At 53.3% G+C, this 17,933-nt stretch overlaps 1 protein-coding gene across 1 annotated transcript in view; it reads right to left on the reverse strand.

Annotated features, from left to right (window-relative positions):
- Positions 1-17,933, reverse strand: part of F2 (coagulation factor II, thrombin) — a 55,991-nt gene that overhangs the window by 27,611 nt on the left and 10,447 nt on the right. The gene's annotated exons all lie outside the window — the stretch shown is intronic.

Here is a 17,933-nt window from a genome sequence, read left to right on the forward strand (position 1 = left end):
CACAGGAGTCACAAACTGCAGCTGTGCCTTCTTATTGCATTTTGCGCAATGGCAGGAGGAAGGAGGCAGCACAGCGATCAGACGATAGCACAGCCAGGCTTAACCCTGAGAGCAGCCAGCACAGAGGCACCGATCACAGCCCCTTCATAGAGTGTCGCTGCTCGGCGATATAGAGATGTCTTTGGCTCCTCTGGGGAGGTGTTTTGTGCTGAACTGTGGTATGTTTGTGGCTCCTCTTGGGAGGTGTTTTGTGCTGCACTGTGGTATGTATATGGCTCCTCTTGGGAGGTGTTCTGGGCTGCACTGTGGTATGTATGTGGCTCCTCTGGGGAGGGGTTCTGTGCTGCACTGTGGTATGTATGTGGCTCCTCTGGGGAGGTGTTCTGGGCTGCACTGTGGTATGTATGTGGCTCCTCTGGGGAGAGGTTCTGTGCTGCACTGTGGTATGTATGTGGCTCCTCTGGGGAGGTGTTCTGTGCTACACTGTGGTATGTATATGGCTCCTCTGGGGAGGTGTTCTGTGCTGCACTGTGGTATATATGTGGCTCCTCTGGGGAGGTGTTTTGTGCTGCACTGTGGTATGTTTGTGGCTCCTCTTGGGAGGTGTTTTGTGCTGCACTGTGGTATATATGTGGCTCCTCTGGGGAGAGGTTCTGTGCTGCACTGTGGTATGTATGTGGCTCCTCTGGGGAGAGGTTCTGTGCTGCACTGTGGTATGTATGTGGCTCCTCTGGGGAGAGGTTCTGTGCTGCACTGTGGTATGTATGTGGCTCCTCTGGGGAGGTGTTCTGTGCTGCACTGTGGTATGTATGTGGCTCCTCTGGGGAGAGGTTCTGTGCTGCACTGTGGTATGTATGTGGCTCCTCTGGGGAAGTGTTCTGTGCTGCACTGTGGTATGTATGTGGCTCCTCTGGGGAGGTGTTCTGTGCTGCACTGTGGTATGTATGTGGCTCCTCTGGGGAGAGGTTCTGTGCTGCACTGTGGTATGTATGTGGCTCCTCTGGGGAGAGGTTCTGTGCTGCACTGTGGTATGTATGTGGCTCCTCTGGGGAGGTGTTCTGTGCTGCACTGTGGTATGTATGTGGCTCCTCTGGGGAGGTGTTCTGTGCTGCACTGTGGTATGTATGTGGCTCCTCTTGGGAGGTGTTCTGTGCTGCACTGTGGTATGTATGTGGCTCCTCTTGGGAGGTGTTCTGTGCTGCACTGTGGTATGTATATGGCTCCTCTTGGGAGGTGTTCTGTGCTGCACTGTGGTATGTATGTGGCTCCTCTTGGGAGGTGTTCTGTGCTGCACTGTGGTATGTATGTGGCTCCTCTGGGGAGGTGTTCTGTGCTACACTGTGGTATGTATATGGCTCCTCTGGGGAGGTGTTTTGTGCTGCACTGTGGTATGTATGTGGCTCCTCTGGGGAGGTGTTTTGTGCTGAACTGTGGTATGTATGTGGCTCCTCTGGGGAGGTGTTTTGTGCTGCACTGTGGTATATATGTGGCTCCTCTGGGGAGGTGTTCTGTGCTGCCCTGTGGTATGTATGTGGCTCCTCTGGGGAGGTGTTTTGTGCTCAACTGTGATATGTATGTGGCTCCTCTGGGGAGGGGTTTTGTGCTGCACTGTGGTAAGTATGTGGCTCCTCTGGGGAGGGGTTTTGGGCTGTACCTCCTCCTGTTTGTGGTGTTCTGGGCTGCACTGTGGTATGTATGTGGCTCCTCTGGGGAGGTGTTCTGTGCTGCACTGTGGTATGTATGTGGCTCCTCTGGTGAGGGGTTTTGGGCTATACCTCCTCCTGTTTGTGGTGTTTTATGCTGTATTGGGATATGTGGCTCCTCTGGGGAGGGGTTTTGTGCTGTATTAGAGTATGTGGCTCCTCTGGGGAGGGGTTTTGTGCTGTATTAGAGTATGTGGCTCCTCTGCGGAGGTGTTTTGTGCTCAACTGTGGTATGTATGTGGCTCCTCTGGGGAGGTGTTCTGTGCTGCACTGTGGTATGTATGTGGCTCCTCTGGGGAGGTGTTTTGTGCTCAACTGTGGTATGTATGTGGCTCCTCTTGGGAGGTGTTCTGTGCTGCACTGTGGTATGTATGTGGCTCCTCTGGGGAGGTGTTTTGTGCTGCACTGTGGTATGTATGTGGTTCCTCTGGGGAGGTGTTCTGTGCTGCACTGTGGTATGTATGTGGCTCCTCTTGGGAGGAGTTCTGTGCTGCACTGTGGTATGTATATGGCTCCTCTTGGGAGGTGTTCTGTGCTGCACTGTGGTATGTATGTGGCTCCTCTTGGGAGGTGTTCTGTGCTGCACTGTGGTATGTATGGGGCTCCTCTGGGGAGGTGTTCTGTGCTACACTGTGGTATGTATATGGCTCCTCTGGGGAGGTGTTTTGTGCTGCACTGTGGTATGTATGTGGCTCCTCTGGGGAGGTGTTTTGTGCTGAACTGTGGTATGTATGTGGCTCCTCTGGGGAGGTGTTTTGTGCTGCACTGTGGTATATATGTGGCTCCTCTGGGGAGGTGTTCTGTGCTGCCCTGTGGTATGTATGTGGCTCCTCTGGGGAGGTGTTTTGTGCTCAACTGTGCTATGTATGTGGCTCCTCTGGGGAGGGGTTTTGTGCTGCACTGTGGTAAGTATGTGGCTCCTCTGGGGAGGGATTTTGGGCTGTACCTCCTCCTGTTTGTGGTGTTCTGGGCTGCACTGTGGTATGTATGTGGCTCCTCTGGGGAGGTGTTCTGTGCTGCACTGTGGTATGTATGTGGCTCCTCTGGGGAGGGGTTTTGGGCTATACCTCCTCCTGTTTGTGGTGTTTTATGCTGTATTGGGATATGTGGCTCCTCTGGGGAGGGGTTTTGTGCTGTATTAGAGTATGTGGCTCCTCTGGGGAGGTGTTTTGTGCTCAACTGTGGTATGTATGTGGCTCCTCTGGGGAGGTGTTCTGTGCTGCACTGTGGTATGTATGTGGCTCCTCTGGGGAGGTGTTTTGTGCTCAACTGTGGTATGTATGTGGCTCCTCTTGGGAGGTGTTCTGTGCTGCACTGTGGTATGTATGTGGCTCCTCTGGGGAGGTGTTTTGTGCTGCACTGTGGTATGTATGTGGCTCCTCTGGGGAGGTGTTTTGTGCTGCACTGTGGTATGTATGTGGCTTCTCTGGGGAGGTGTTCTGTGCTGCACTGTGGTATGTATGTGGCTCCTCTGGGGAGGGGTTTTGTGCTCAACTGTGGTATGTATGTGGCTCCTCTTGGGAGGTGTTCTGTGCTGCACTGTGGTATGTATGTGGCTCCTCTGGGGAGGTGTTCTGTGCTGCACTGTGGTATGTGTGTGGCTCCTCTGGGGAGGTGTTTTGTGCTCAACTGTGGTATGTATGTGGCTCCTCTTGGGAGGTGTTCTGTGCTGCACTGTGGTATGTATGTGGCTCCTCTGGGGAGGTGTTTTGTGCTGCACTGTGGTATGTATGTGGCTCCTCTGGGGAGGTGTTTTGTGCTGCACTGTGGTATGTATGTGGCTCCTCTGGGGAGGTGTTTTGTGCTGCACTGTGGTATGTATGTGGCTCCTCTGGGGAGGTGTTCTGTGCTGCACTGTGGTATGTATGTGGCTCCTCTGGGGAGGTGTTTTGTGCTCAACTGTGGTATGTATGTGGCTCCTCTTGGGAGGTGTTCTGTGCTGCACTGTGGTATGTATGTGGCTCCTCTGGGGAGGTGTTTTGTGCTGCACTGTGGTATGTATGTGGCTCCTCTGGGGAGGTGTTTTGTGCTGCACTGTGGTATGTATGTGGCTTCTCTGGGGAGGTGTTCTGTGCTGCACTGTGGTATGTATGTGGCTCCTCTGGGGAGGGGTTTTGTGCTCAACTGTGGTATGTATGTGGCTCCTCTTGGGAGGTGTTCTGTGCTGCACTGTGGTATGTATGTGGCTCCTCTGGGGAGGTGTTCTGTGCTGCACTGTGGTATGTATGTGGCTCCTCTGGGGAGGTGTTTTGTGCTCAACTGTGGTATGTATGTGGCTCCTCTTGGGAGGTGTTCTGTGCTGCACTGTGGTATGTATGTGGCTCCTCTGGGGAGGTGTTTTGTGCTGCACTGTGGTATGTATGTGGCTCCTCTGGGGAGGTGTTTTGTGCTGCACTGTGGTATGTATGTGGCTCCTCTGGGGAGGTGTTTTGTGCTGCACTGTGGTATGTATGTGGCTCCTCTGGGGAGGTGTTCTGTGCTGCACTGTGGTATGTATGTGGCTCCTCTGGGGAGGTGTTTTGTGCTCAACTGTGGTATGTATGTGGCTCCTCTTGGGAGGTGTTCTGTGCTGCACTGTGGTATGTATGTGGCTCCTCTGGGGAGGTGTTTTGTGCTGCACTGTGGTATGTATGTGGCTCCTCTGGGGAGGTGTTTTGTGCTGCACTGTGGTATGTATGTGGCTCCTCTGGGGAGGTGTTTTGTGCTGAACTGTAGTATGTATGTGGCTCCTCTGGGGAGGTGTTTTGTGCTGAACTGTGGTATGTATGTGGCTCCTCTGGGAAGGGGTTCTGTGCTGCACTGTGGTATGTATGTGGCTCCTCTGGGGAGGTGTTTTGTGCTCAACTGTGATATGTATGTGGCTCCTTTGGGGAGGGGTTTTGTGCTGCACTGTGGTAAGTATGTGGCTCCTCTGGGGAGGGGTTTTGGGCTGTACCTCCTCCTGTTTGTGGTGTTCTGGGCTGCACTGTGGTATGTATGTGGCTCCTCTGGGGAGGTGTTCGGTGCTGCACTGTGGTATGTATGTGGCTCCACTGGGGAGGTGTTTTGGGCTGTACCTCCTCCTGTTTGTGGTGTTCTGTGCTGCACTGTGGTATGTATGTGGCTCCTCTGGGGAGGGATTTTGGGCTATACCTCCTCCTGTTTGTGGTGTTTTGTGCTGTATTGGGATATGTGGCTCCTCTGGGGAGGGGTTTTGTGCTGTATTAGAGTATGTGGCTCCTCTGGGGAGGGGTTTTGTGCTGTACTGTGGTATGTATGTGGCTCCTCTGGGGAGGTGTTTTGTGCTCAACTGTGGTATGTATGTGGCTCCTCTGGGGAAGTGTTCTGTGCTGCACTGTGGTATGTATGTGGCTCCTCTGGGGAGGTGTTTTGTGCTCAACTGTGGTATGTATGTGGCTCCTCTGGGGAGGGGTTTAGTGCTGCACTGTGGTAAGTATGTGGCTCCTCTGGGGAAAGGTTTTGGGCTGTACCTCCTCCTGTTTGTGGTGTTCTGGGCTGCACTGTGGTATGTATGTGGCTCCTCTGGGGAGGTGTTTTGTGCTGAACTGTGGTATGTATGTGGCTCCTCTGGGAAGGGGTTCTGTGCTGCACTGTGGTATGTATGTGGCTCCTCTGGGGAGGTGTTTTGTGCTCAACTGTGATATGTATGTGGCTCCTCTGGGGAGGGGTTTTGTGCTGCACTGTGGTAAGTATGCGGCTCCTCTGGGGAGGGGTTTTGGGCTGTACCTCCTCCTGTTTGTGGTGTTCTGGGCTGCACTGTGGTATGTATGTGGCTCCTCTGGGGAGGTGTTCGGTGCTGCACTGTGGTATGTATGTGGCTCCACTGGGGAGGTGTTTTGGGCTGTACCTCCTCCTGTTTGTGGTGTTCTGTGCTGCACTGTGGTATGTATGTGGCTCCTCTGGGGAGGGATTTGGGGCTATACCTCCTCCTGTTTGTGGTGTTTTGTGCTGTATTGGGATATGTGGCTCCTCTGGGGAGGGGTTTTGTGCTGTATTAGAGTATGTGGCTCCTCTGGGGAGGGGTTTTGTGCTGCACTGTGGTATGTATGTGGCTCCTCTGGGGAGGTGTTTTGTGCTCAACTGTGGTATGTATGTGGCTCCTCTGGGGAAGTGTTCTGTGCTGCACTGTGGTATGTATGTGGCTCCTCTGGGGAGGTGTTTTGTGCTCAACTGTGGTATGTATGTGGCTCCTCTGGGGAGGGGTTTTGTGCTGCACTGTGGTAAGTATGTGGCTCCTCTGGGGAAAGGTTTTGGGCTGTACCTCCTCCTGTTTGTGGTGTTCTGGGCTGCACTGTGGTATGTATGTGGCTCCTCTGGGGAGGTGTTCTGTGCTGCATTGTGGTATGTATGTGGCTCCTCTGGGGAGGTGTTTTGTGCTCAACTGTGATATGTATGTGGCTCCTCTGGGGAGGGGTTTTGTGCTGCACTGTGGTAAGTATGTGGCTCCTCTGGGGAGGGGTTTTGGGCTGTACCTCCTCCTGTTTGTGGTGTTCTGGGCTGCACTGTGGTATGTATGTGGCTCCTCTGGTGAGGTGTTCTGTGCTGCACTGTGGTATGTATGTGGCTCCTCTGGGGAGGTGTTTTGGGCTGTACCTCCTCCTGTTTGTGGTGTTCTGTGCTGCACTGTGGTATGTATGTGGCTTCTCTGGGGAGGGGTTTTGTGCTGCACTGTGGTAAGTATGTGGCTCCTTTGGGGAGGGGTTTTGGGCTGTACCTCCTCCTGTTTGTGGTGTTCTGGGCTGTACTGTGGTATGTATGTGGCTCCTCTGGGGATGTGTTCTGTGCTGCACTGTGGTATGTATGTGGCTCCTCTGGGGAGGTGTTTTGGGCTGTACCTCCTCCTGTTTGTGGTGTTCTGTGCTGCACTGTGGTATGTATGTGGCTCCTCTGGGGAGGGGTTTTGTGCTGTATTAGAGTATGTGGCTCCTCTGGGGAGGGATTTTGTGCCGTATTAGAGTATGTGGCTCCTCTGGGGAGGGGTTTTGTGCTGTATTAGAGTATGTGGCTCCTCTTGGGAGGGGTTTTGTGCTGTATTAGAGTATGTGGTGCCTCTTGGGAGGTGTTTTGTGCTGCTCTGTGGTATGTATGTGGCTCCTCCGGGGAGGTGTTTTGTGCTGTATTAAGGTATGTGGATCCTCTGGGGAGGGGTTTTGTGCTGTATTAGGGTATGTATATGGCTCCTCTGGGGAGGGGTTTTGTGCTGTATTAGGGTATGTATATGGCTCCTCTGGGGAGGGGTTTTGTGCTGTATTAGAGTATGTGGTGCCACTTGGGAGGGGTTCTGTGCTGCACTGTGGTATGTATGTGGCTCCTCCGGGGAGGTGTTTTGTGCTGTATTGAGGTATGTGGATCCTCTGGGGAGGGGTTTTGTGCTGTATTTGGATATGTGGCTCCTCTGGGGAGGGGTTTTGTCCTGTACCTTGGGGAATTGGAGATTAGCTGAACAAGAATATAATTTCATATAATCTAGACATATGCTGAGACTGAATATCATAATCCAATACAATGCCTCATCCCAGTCTTAAAGGGGTTCTCTCCCTTTAAGGTCCAATAGCAATAGGCATATCCCAGTGTTCCCTTTCCTTGCTGGCATCATCAGCGATCAGACCCAGCAGTAACTATCCAGCTTCCTGCAGCACCTCCGCAGGAGGAATGGAGTATTACATGCAGCTAACACAGGGCAGGTTCTTCAGGGCGAGGAACACTCTCTGCATCTGGTTTTCTTCCAGGGTCAGGATCCTGTAAACTTTCATATAATCCGATTCCTGGTCCCTGAGTGAATCAGACCCGGCTCTATATTATCATCCGTGTATGTTTTACTTTTAAACTCTGTGGCCTTTAAAAGGACGGCTGGGGACTATGCGGCTCATGTGACTAGGCCAAGAAGCGGGTCCCGAGCGGGTTGTCCCCGCCCCACACCACTTGAGTGACAGGTCTCTCCCTATTCACACACCTATCAATCTGGGGAAGCAGAGTGGGGAGAGGCAGCCGGGGATCTGCTTCTAGGACTAGTCATGCTATATGCACAGTTCCTGGCCAGTATTAAAAAAATACGTCAACATCACAGTACCAATAGATTAGGTGAGGCCACATATTAGTGCTTGACAATAGAGCTGACACTCACTAATGTCATATAGAAAGCCATGATGAATGCTCCTATCTGTATACTTATGTGGCACATTAGTTCAGCTGACCCTCATTTCCCAGGCACAGTGCCGAGCATTAGGGCCCTACAGTGCCTGATAATGCAGCTTAGCCTCATTCACTTTAATAGGGCTGAGGAGCAGTCACTGCCAGATGTACAGCAATGTGCATAGTAAACTATAAGTGTCCAATTACTGCAATGGGGAAGGGAAGGTGAATCTGCGTTTTTGTCACCCTTGCAGCCCAGAAAACTGACAAACAGCATGTGAAATAAGTATTGAACACGTGAACGTGACCACGTAAATATATTTCTAAAGTTGCTATTAACATGACATGCTCACCAGATGTCAGTAACAACCCATCCAATTCAGACAGGCAAAGAAATCAAGAGATGTCCATAAATTAAGTGTAAAAATGAGAAATGACACAGAGGAAAAGTATTGAACACGTGCATAATGAGAGCCCTGGAAAGTCCCAACACCAGCTGAAATCTATCAGTATTTAGAAAGAAATCCTGCCACTTAGTGAAAAATAATATCAGCTGGTTCATCTGATGGCTGATAAAAAGGTGACTCATTACCAAAGTGCCACACAAGAAACATCTCATGGTGGGGAAAACCAGTGAGCTGTGTCAAGAATTGCAAAACATACTGATTACATTGGCTACAAACAAATTTCTAAACTATGGAAGGTTCCAGTGAGCACTGTTGGGTCCATAATCTGGAAGTGGAAAGAACATAATTTCACCATAAATCATCCACAACCAGGTGCTCCTCGCACGAGTTTAGTCCGAGGAGTAAAAAGCATTATCAGAAGAGTTGTCCAAGAATCGAGGACACCTGTGCAGAGCTACAGGAAGATCTGGGATCAGCAGGTACAAGTGTTTAACAGGAAACGATAAGTAATTTGCTCCCTCTCCATGGCCTGTATGCACGCTCCTGAATGCACGCTACTGTATGCACGCTCCTGAATGCACGCTCCTGTATGCACGCTCCTGAATGCATGCTCCTGTATGCACGGTCACCATGCAAAACTCCATTGCTGAACAAAAGTCAGATTCAATCACGGTTAAGATTTTAGACATTTAGACAAGTCTGTGAAATACTGGAGAATATAGTCTGGTCAGAGGATAGCAAAACTGAACTCTTTGGAGGCCATAATACACATCATGATTGGAGGCCAAAAGGCAAAATCACCCCAAAAACACCAACAACAGTGAAGTGTGGAGGTGGAAACATCATGGTATGGGGCTGTTTTTCGGCAAACTTCATATAAGTGATGGAAGAATGGAGAAATGTACGAGAGATTCCTGATAAAAATCTGCTGCCATCTACCAGGATGATGAAAATGAAGCGAGGGCAGACAATGATCCCAAACACACGGCCATGGAAACTGCCAACTGGTTTCAGACAGAGAAAATAAATCTTCTAGAATGTCCGAGCCGATCACCGGAGCCGAATCCAATAGAAAATGTCTGGAAGGAACTGAAGCCCAGAGTTCATAGGAGCCGGGACCTGCAGGATGTGAGGAATGTGCGGAAGAATGGGCCAAAATCCACCTGAGCAATGCAGGTGACTAGTGTCTCCATACAGGGTGTGAGGAATGTGCGGAAGAATGGGCCAAAATCCACCTGAGCAATGCAGGTGACTAGTGTCTCCATACAGGATGTGAGGAGTGTGTGCGGAAGAATGGGCCAAAATCCACCTGAGCAATGCAGGCGACTAGTGTCTCCATACAGGATGTGAGGAGTGTGTGCGGAAGAATGGGCCAAAATCCACCTGAGCAATGCAGGCGACTAGTGTCTCCATACAGGATGTGAGGAATGTGCGGAAGAATGGGCCAAAATCCACCTGAGCAATGCAGGTGACTAGTGTCTCCATACAGGATGTGAGGAGTGTGTGCGGAAGAATGGTCCAAAATACACCTGAGCAATGCAGGCGACAAGTGTCTCCATACAGGATGTCAGGAGTGTGTGCGGAAGAATGGGCCAAAATCCACCTGAGCAATGCAGGCGACCAGTGTCTCCATACAGGATGTGAGGAGTGTGTGCGGAAGAATGGGCCAAATTCCACCTGAGCAATGCAGGCGACCAGTGTCTCCATACAGGATGTGAGGAGTGTGTGCAGAAGAATGGCCAAAATCCACCTGAGCAATGCAGGCGACCAGTGTCTCCATACAGGATGTGAGGAGTGTGTGCAGAAGAATAGCCAAAATCCACCTGAGCAATGCAGGCGACTAGTGTCTCCATACAGGATGTGAGGAGTGTGTGCGGAAGAATGGGCCAAAATCCACCTGAGCAATGCAGGTGACTAGTGTCTCCATACAGGATGTGAGGAGTATGTGCGGAAGAATGGACCAAAATCCACCTGAGCAATGCAGGTGACTAGTGTCTCCATACAGGATGTGAGGAGTGTGTGTGTGGAAGAATGGACCAAAATCCACCTGAGCAATGCAGGCGACTAGTGTCTCCATACAGGATGTGAGGAGTGTGTGCGGAAGAATGGACCAATATCAACCTGAGCAATGCAGGTGACTAGTGTCTCCATACAGGATGTGAGGAGTGTGTGCGGAAGAATGGTCCAAAATCCACCTGAACAATGCAGGCGACTAGTGTCTCCATACAGGATGTGAGGAGTGTGTGCGGAAGAATGGTCCAAAATCCACCTGAACAATGCAGGCGACTAGTGTCTCCATACAGGATGTGAGGAGTGTGTGTGGAAGAATGGGCCAAAATCCAGCTGAGCAATGCAGGCGACTAGTGTCTCCATACAGGATGTGAGGAGCGTGTGTGCGGAAGAATGGACCAAAATCCAGCTGAGCAATGCAGGCGACTAGTGTCTCCATACAGGATGTGAGGAGCGTGTGTGCGGAAGAATGGGCCAAAATCCACCTGAGCAATGCAGGCGACTAGTGTCTCCATACAGGATGTGAGGAGTGTGTGCGGAAGAATGGCCAAAATCCACCTGAGCAATGCAGGCGACTAGTGTCTCCATACAGGATGTGAGGAGTGTGTGTGGAAGAATGGGCCAAAATCCACCTGAGCAATGCAGGCGACTAGTGTCTCCATACAGGATGTGAGGAGTGTGTGCGGAAGAATGGACCAGAATCCACCTGAGCAATGCAGGCGACTAGTGTCTCCATACAGGATGTGAGGAGTGTGTGTGGAAGAATGGGCCAAAATCCACCTGAGCAATGCAGGCGACTAGTGTCTCCATACAGGATGTGAGGAGTGTGTGCGGAAGAATGGGCCAAAATCCACCTGAGCAATGCAGGCGACTACTGTCTCCATACAGGATGTTGTCACGCTCCCCGGGTCCCCTGCTCTGCTCCCCGGCTCACCTGCCACGCTCCCCGGCTTCCCTGCGTCGCTCCCCGGTTCTTCTGTCCGGTCTCCGCCGCTCCCCGGTCTCCAGCCTCTATTGCCTGCGGTTCCCAGGCGTCCTGGTCCCCGCTCCCGGCGCCCGTCGGCTTCCCAGCCCCAGCCCGGCTCTGCTGCTTCCTCCTCACCGCTCCCTGCCCTGGCTTCTGGCACCAGGGCCTCGCGCATGCGCATTAGGGCGCGCGCGCGGTCATTGACCCTTTCTTAAAGGGCCAGCGTCCACTAACAGGAAATTGGGCACACAGGTACAGGGTATAAAGGGGTTAAGTGTCCAAGTGGGCGGGGCCTGTTCTTCGTGTTTCCCAAGCTAGGAGTCAGGTCTCCTTGTGTTCCTGTGAGATACTCACCTCTCTCTCTTCTAGAGCTGATCCTGCCTCGCCATCCGGTCCTGCCGAATCCTGAACCCCGAACGCTGCCTATCTGCCATCCTGACAGTCCGTTCCATCTCTGATCCCTGCGGTGACACGTCTTCTCGCTCCATCGGTTCCGGACTCCGCCTGACAACATCTCGGCTTCCGAACCTGAGCTCCGTCACCCGGACTACCATCAGTGACTCCGTGGTCCCAGGGACTTCTCCATTCTACTCTTGTGCACGGACTGTCCTGCTACCTGTAGTGCTTCAGCTCCCGGACCCCTTACCATCATCAAGGAGTTCGGCCCAGTGGATCCACCTCCTGGGTCTGCCCGTCCACCTGGCCCTAACAGTAAGAACAGGCCATGGATCCCGCTGAAGCACTAGCAGCCCTGCAGGAGGAACTCACACGCCAGCGTGAGACTCAGACCCGCATGCTGCAATTCATGTCTTCTGTGGACGCCCGCCTGAACACGCTACAAGCGTCAGTTACATCTTCAGCATCTCGGGCTTCCACTAGACAATCCACGGCTCCAGCCCCCGTGGCAGCCTCTTCGGATGCTTCCAGACTTCGTTTGGCCTCACCACCCCGGTACGCCGGAGATCCCAAGACCTGCAGGGGTTTCATAAACCAATGCTCCCTCCATTTCACGCAGCTGCCGCATTTGTTCGCCTCCGACCAAGCCAAGGTCGCGTTCATCATGTCCCATCTAGAGGGTGAGGCACTGGCGTGGATGAACCCCTTGTGGGAAAAGGAGGATCCTGTGACCACGAACATCCAGGAGTTCCTGCAGGCATTTCGTGGCACCTTTGACGAGCCCGGACGCGCCTCCGCGTCTGCCTCATCTCTTCTCCGGTTACGTCAGGGGACTCTGACGGTGGGTCAATACGCCATCCGTTTTCGCACCTTGGCTTCGGAACTCGGGTGGAACAATGAGGCTCTAACCGCCGCCTTCTGGGAAGGACTCTCGGGTCGAATTAAAGATGAGCTGGCTGGTCGTGACGTACCGTCCACCCTGGATGCCCTGATTACCCTAGCGACTCGAGTGGACATTCGCTTTCAGGAGCGATCCAAAGAGGTGTCCCGTGAGAGACGTCCGGTACGGCATTCCTCTCCTCCGCAGAAGCCCGCCGTACTTCAGTCAACGGCATCTGGTGTCTCCGTCCACGAGCCCATGCAGATCGACCGTGTGCGGCAGTCTGAAAAACGCCGAGCAGAGCGGCTCGCCAAGGGCCTCTGCTTCTACTGCGGAGAGGGCACACACCTGCTACGCTCCTGTCCAGAGAGGCCGGGAAACTCCAAAGCCTAGGGTTGGTAGGAGAGGCCACCCTAGGTGCTGGGACACTCTCAGACCCGGTTACGTGGACCGTTCAAGTGACAACGGGAGAGACGCGGTTCACGGCTGAGGCGTACCTCGATTCTGGGGCAGCTGGCAATTTCATCCAGCAGGCCACGGTGGACAAGTACCAGGTGCCTGTTACTCCACTCGACAAACCCCTTGTGATTGCCTCTGTGGATGGGAGACCCCTCTCTGACACCATCTCCTGGATCACCAGGCCGGTCGAACTGCGTATCGGTGCCCTGCACACCGAGAACATCGCTCTCTACGTCCTTCCACACATGTCCCATCAAATCCTGCTGGGACTTCCCTGGTTACGGACACACGAACCATCAGTCAGCTGGGGCACTGGTGAAATCACCCGATGGGGCTCTTCTTGCCATGAGAACTGTCTGAAGACCATACAACCCATCCGACGACCTCCCGTTCCAGAGTCCCTACCGGGACTACCCTCGGCCTATTGGTCCTTCGCGGATGTCTTCGACAAAAAGGAATCAGAGGTACTTCCGCCACATCGTCCTTACGATTGTGCCATCGACCTGCTCCCGGGAACTACACCACCTCGAGGACGGATATATCCTCTGTCTCCAGCCGAAACAAGGGCCATGTCTACTTACATCACAGAGAGCCTGGCAAGGGGATTCATTCGGAGATCTTCCTCTCCTGCTGGAGCGGGCTTCTTCTTCGTTAAGAAGAAAGAAGGTGACCTACGCCCATGCATAGACTACCGGGGATTAAACCAAATCACCGTGAAAAACAAGTACCCCCTGCCGCTCATCCCCGAATTGTTTGATCGGCTTAGAGGAGCTCGTGTGTTCACCAAGTTGGATCTTCGGGGTGCCTACAACCTGGTCCGCATCCGCTCTGGGGACGAATGGAAGACCGCGTTCAATACTCGCGATGGGCACTATGAATACTGTGTGATGCCCTTCGGCCTGTGTAACGCACCAGCAGTCTTTCAGGAATTGGTGAACGACGTGTTCCGGGACCTTCTTTACATCTGTGTGGTGGTGTATCTTGATGACATCCTGGTCTTTTCTCCGGACCTCCAGACCCACAGAGAGAACGTGCAGCTGGTACTACGACGACTGAGGGAGAATCGTCTGTACGCCAAGTACGAGAAGTGTGTCTTCGAGCAGTCGTCTCTTCCCTTCCTGGGTTACGTCATCTCCGATACCGGACTGCAGATGGATCCGAAGAAGGTCTCTTCCATTCTCAACTGGCCTCCTCCTTCTGGACTAAAGGCAATCCAACGCTTTCTGGGATTCGCCAACTATTACCGCCAGTTCATCCCTCACTTCTCTGCTCTGACTGCTCCTCTCTCCGCCTTGACCAAGAAGGGGGCTAATCCAAAGGACTGGTCACCTGCGGCCGACGCCGCGTTTGGCTCTCTGAAGCGGGCATTTGCCTCCTCTCCTGTGCTCCACCGTCCGGAGTTAAACCGACAGTTCACCTTGGAGGTGGATGCCTCCTCCTCGGGAGCCGGAGCAGTGCTCATGCAGAAGTCCTCCTCCGGGAAGATGGTGACTTGCGGTTTCTTCTCCAAGAGCTTCTCAGCGCCTGAACGCAACTACACCATCGGTGACCGAGAACTATTGGCAGTCAAACTGGCTCTGGAAGAATGGCGCTACCTTCTGGAAGGAGCAGTGTACCCCGTTATTATTTACACGGACCACAAGAACCTGGAATACCTGCGGTCTGCTCAGCGACTGAACCCACGGCAAGCCAGGTGGTCCTTGTTCTTTGCCAGATTTGATTTCCAGCTCCATTTCCGACCCGCGGACAAGAATGTACACGCAGATGCCTTGTCCAGGTCTTTCATGCCCATGGAGCAGGAGGAGGAGACATCCCAGCCCATCATCTGCCCTAGTAAGATCATTCCGGTGACTCCTGTCACCCTGGTCCAAATACCGCCCGGGAAGACCTATGTCTCTGAGACTGACAGGCAAAAAGTGTTACACTGGGGCCATGCCTCGAAAATAGCCGGTCATGCTGGTCAGAAGAGAACATGGAGTACGATTGTACGTCATTACTGGTGGCCATCCCTTCGCAAGGACGTCGCTTCTTTTGTCTCAGCCTGCTCCTCTTGTGCCAGGAATAAGACGCCCAAACATCTGCCATATGGCCGTCTTCTGCCTCTGCCTATACCCTCTGTACCGTGGCAACACATTGCGATGGACTTTATTACGGACTTGCCATTGTACTCCGGACACACAGTCATATGGGTCGTGGTGGATCGGTTCTCTAAAATGGCTCATTTCGTCCCTATGGCTGGACTGCCCTCTGCCCAGGAACTCGCTGACGCCTATGTACAACACATCTTCCGGTTGCATGGCTTTCCATCCAACATTGTGTCCGACAGAGGAACTCAGTTCACCTCCCGCTTCTGGAGGGCTCTCTGCAAACATCTGGGAGTGACTCTGGACTTTTCTTCAGCCTACCATCCTCAGTCGAACGGCCAAGTGGAACGGGTCAATCAAATCTTGACCTCCTTCTTACGTCACTACGTCAACGCCCATCATGACGACTGGTCCACGCTTCTTCCTTGGGCTGAATTCTCCCATAACCACCACGTCAGTGAGTCCTCCTCCAGCTCTCCCTTTCATGTCGTTTACGGACTTCAGCCTTCCGTCCCGTTGCCTGTATCCTCTTCCTCGGATGTCCCTGCTGCTGATGCTGTAGCCCGTGACTTTGCAACCATTTGGGACTCTGTTAAGGCGTCCCTTGGGCGTGCTTCCCTGCGGATGAAGAGACACTCAGACAAGAGACGTCTGGACCCTCCGTGTTTCTCTCCTGGAGATCTAGTCTGGCTTGCTTCCAAGTACGTCCGATTGAAGCTACCATCCTACAAGCTGGGACCTCGCTACATCGGGCCGTTTAAAGTCCTCAGCAAGATCAATGAGGTCTCCTACAAGCTACAGCTCCCGGCCACGATGAGGATACCCAACTCCTTCCACGTCTCCCTGCTCAAGCCGGTTGTCCTTGGTCCCTTCTCCGCTGCTGCCAGTTCGGCTCCTCCTCCTATTGCCGATGACGACATCTATGCGGTAAGGGATATCGTGGCCATGAAAACTGTACGGGGCCGACAGTTCTTCCTGGTGGACTGGGCAGGCTATGGTCCTGAGGATAGGTCCTGGGAACCCCGGGAGAATGTGGGTACTCCTTTGATCCGTGCCTTCCTGTCCCGGTTGCGGGGAGGGGGGCGTGGGGGGGGTACTGTCACGCTCCCCGGGTCCCCTGCTCTGCTCCCCGGCTCACCTGCCACGCTCCCCGGCTTCCCTGCGTCACTCCCCGGTTCTTCTGTCCGGTCTCCGCCGCTCCCCGGTCTCCAGCCTCCATTGCCTGCGGTTCCCAGGCGTCCTGGTCCCCGCTCCCGGCGCCCGTCGGCTTCCCAGCCCCAGCCCGGCTCTGCTGCTTCCTCCTCACCGCTCCCTGCCCTGGCTTCTGGCACCAGGGCCACGCGCATGCGCATTAGGGCGCGCGCGCGGTCATTGACCCTTTCTTAAAGGGCCAGCGTCCACTAACAGGAAATTGGGCACACAGGTACAGGGTATAAAGGGGTTAAGTGTCCAAGTGGGCGGGGCCTGTTCTTCGTGTTTCCCAAGCTAGGAGTCAGATCTCCTTGTGTTCCTGTGAGATACTCACCTCTCTCTCTTCTAGAGCCGATCCTGCCTCGCCATCCGGTCCTGCCGAATCCCGAACCCCGAACGCTGCCTATCTGCCATCCTGACAGTCCGTTCCATCTCTGATCCCTGCGGTGACACGTCTTCTCGCTCCATCGGTTCCGGACTCCGCCTGACAACATCTCGGCTTCCGAACCTGAGCTCCGTCACCCGGACTACCATCAGTGACTCTGTGGTCCCAGGGACTTCTCCATTCTACTCTTGTGCACGGACTGTCCTGCTACCTGTAGTGCTTCAGCTCCCGGACCCCTTACCATCATCAAGGAGTTCGGCCCAGTGGATCCACCTCCTAGGTCTGCCCGTCCACCTGGCCCTAACAGATGTGAGGAGTGTGTGCGGAAGAATGGGCCAGAATCCACCTGAGCAATGCAGGTGACTAGTGTCTCCATACAGGATGTGAGGATTGTGTGCGGAAGAATGGGCCAAAATCCACCTGAGCAATGCAGGTGACTAGTGTCTCCATACAGGATGTGAGGAGTGTATGCGGAAGAATGGGCCAAAATCCACCTGAGCAATGCAGGCGACTAGTGTCTCCATACAGGATGTGAGGAGTGTGTGTGGAAGAATGGGCCAAAATCCACCTGAGCAATGCAGGTGACTAGTGTCTCCATACAGGATGTGAGGAGTGTATGCGGAAGAATGGGCCAAAATCCACCTGAGCAATGCAGGTGACTAGTGTCTCCATACAGGATGTGAGGAGTGTGTGCGGAAGAATGGGCCAGAATCCACCTGAGCAATGCAGGTGACTAGTGTCTCCATACAGGATGTGAGGAGTGTGTGTGGAAGAATGGACCAAAATACACCTGAGCAATGCAGGCGACTAGTGTCTCCATACAGGATGTGAAGAGTGTGTGCGGAAGAATGGGCCAGAATCCACCTGAGCAATGCAGGCGACTAGTGTCTCCATACAGGATGTGAGGAGTGTGTGCAGAAGAATGGGAGAAAATCCACCTGAGCAATGCAGGCGACTAGTGTCTCCATACAGGATGTGAGGAGTGTGTGTGGAAGAATGGACCAAAATACACCTGAGCAATGCAGGCGACTAGTGTCTCCATACAGGATGTGAGGAGTGTGTGCAGAAGAATGGGCCAAAATCCACCTGAGCAATTCAGGCGACTAGTGTCTCCATACAGGATGTGAGGAGTGTGTGCGGAAGAATGGGCAAAATCCACCTGAGCAATGCAGGCGACTAGTGTCTCCACACAGGATGTGAGGAGTGTGTGCGGAAGAATGGGCAAAATCCACCTGAGCAATGCAGGCGACTAGTGTCTCCATACAGGATGTGAGGAGTGTGTGCGGAAGAATGGGCCAAAATCTACCTGAGCAATGCAG

Source organism: Anomaloglossus baeobatrachus, chromosome 10, assembly GCF_048569485.1.
Source record: "Anomaloglossus baeobatrachus isolate aAnoBae1 chromosome 10, aAnoBae1.hap1, whole genome shotgun sequence".
NCBI classification, from domain to species: domain Eukaryota; kingdom Metazoa; phylum Chordata; class Amphibia; order Anura; family Aromobatidae; genus Anomaloglossus; species Anomaloglossus baeobatrachus.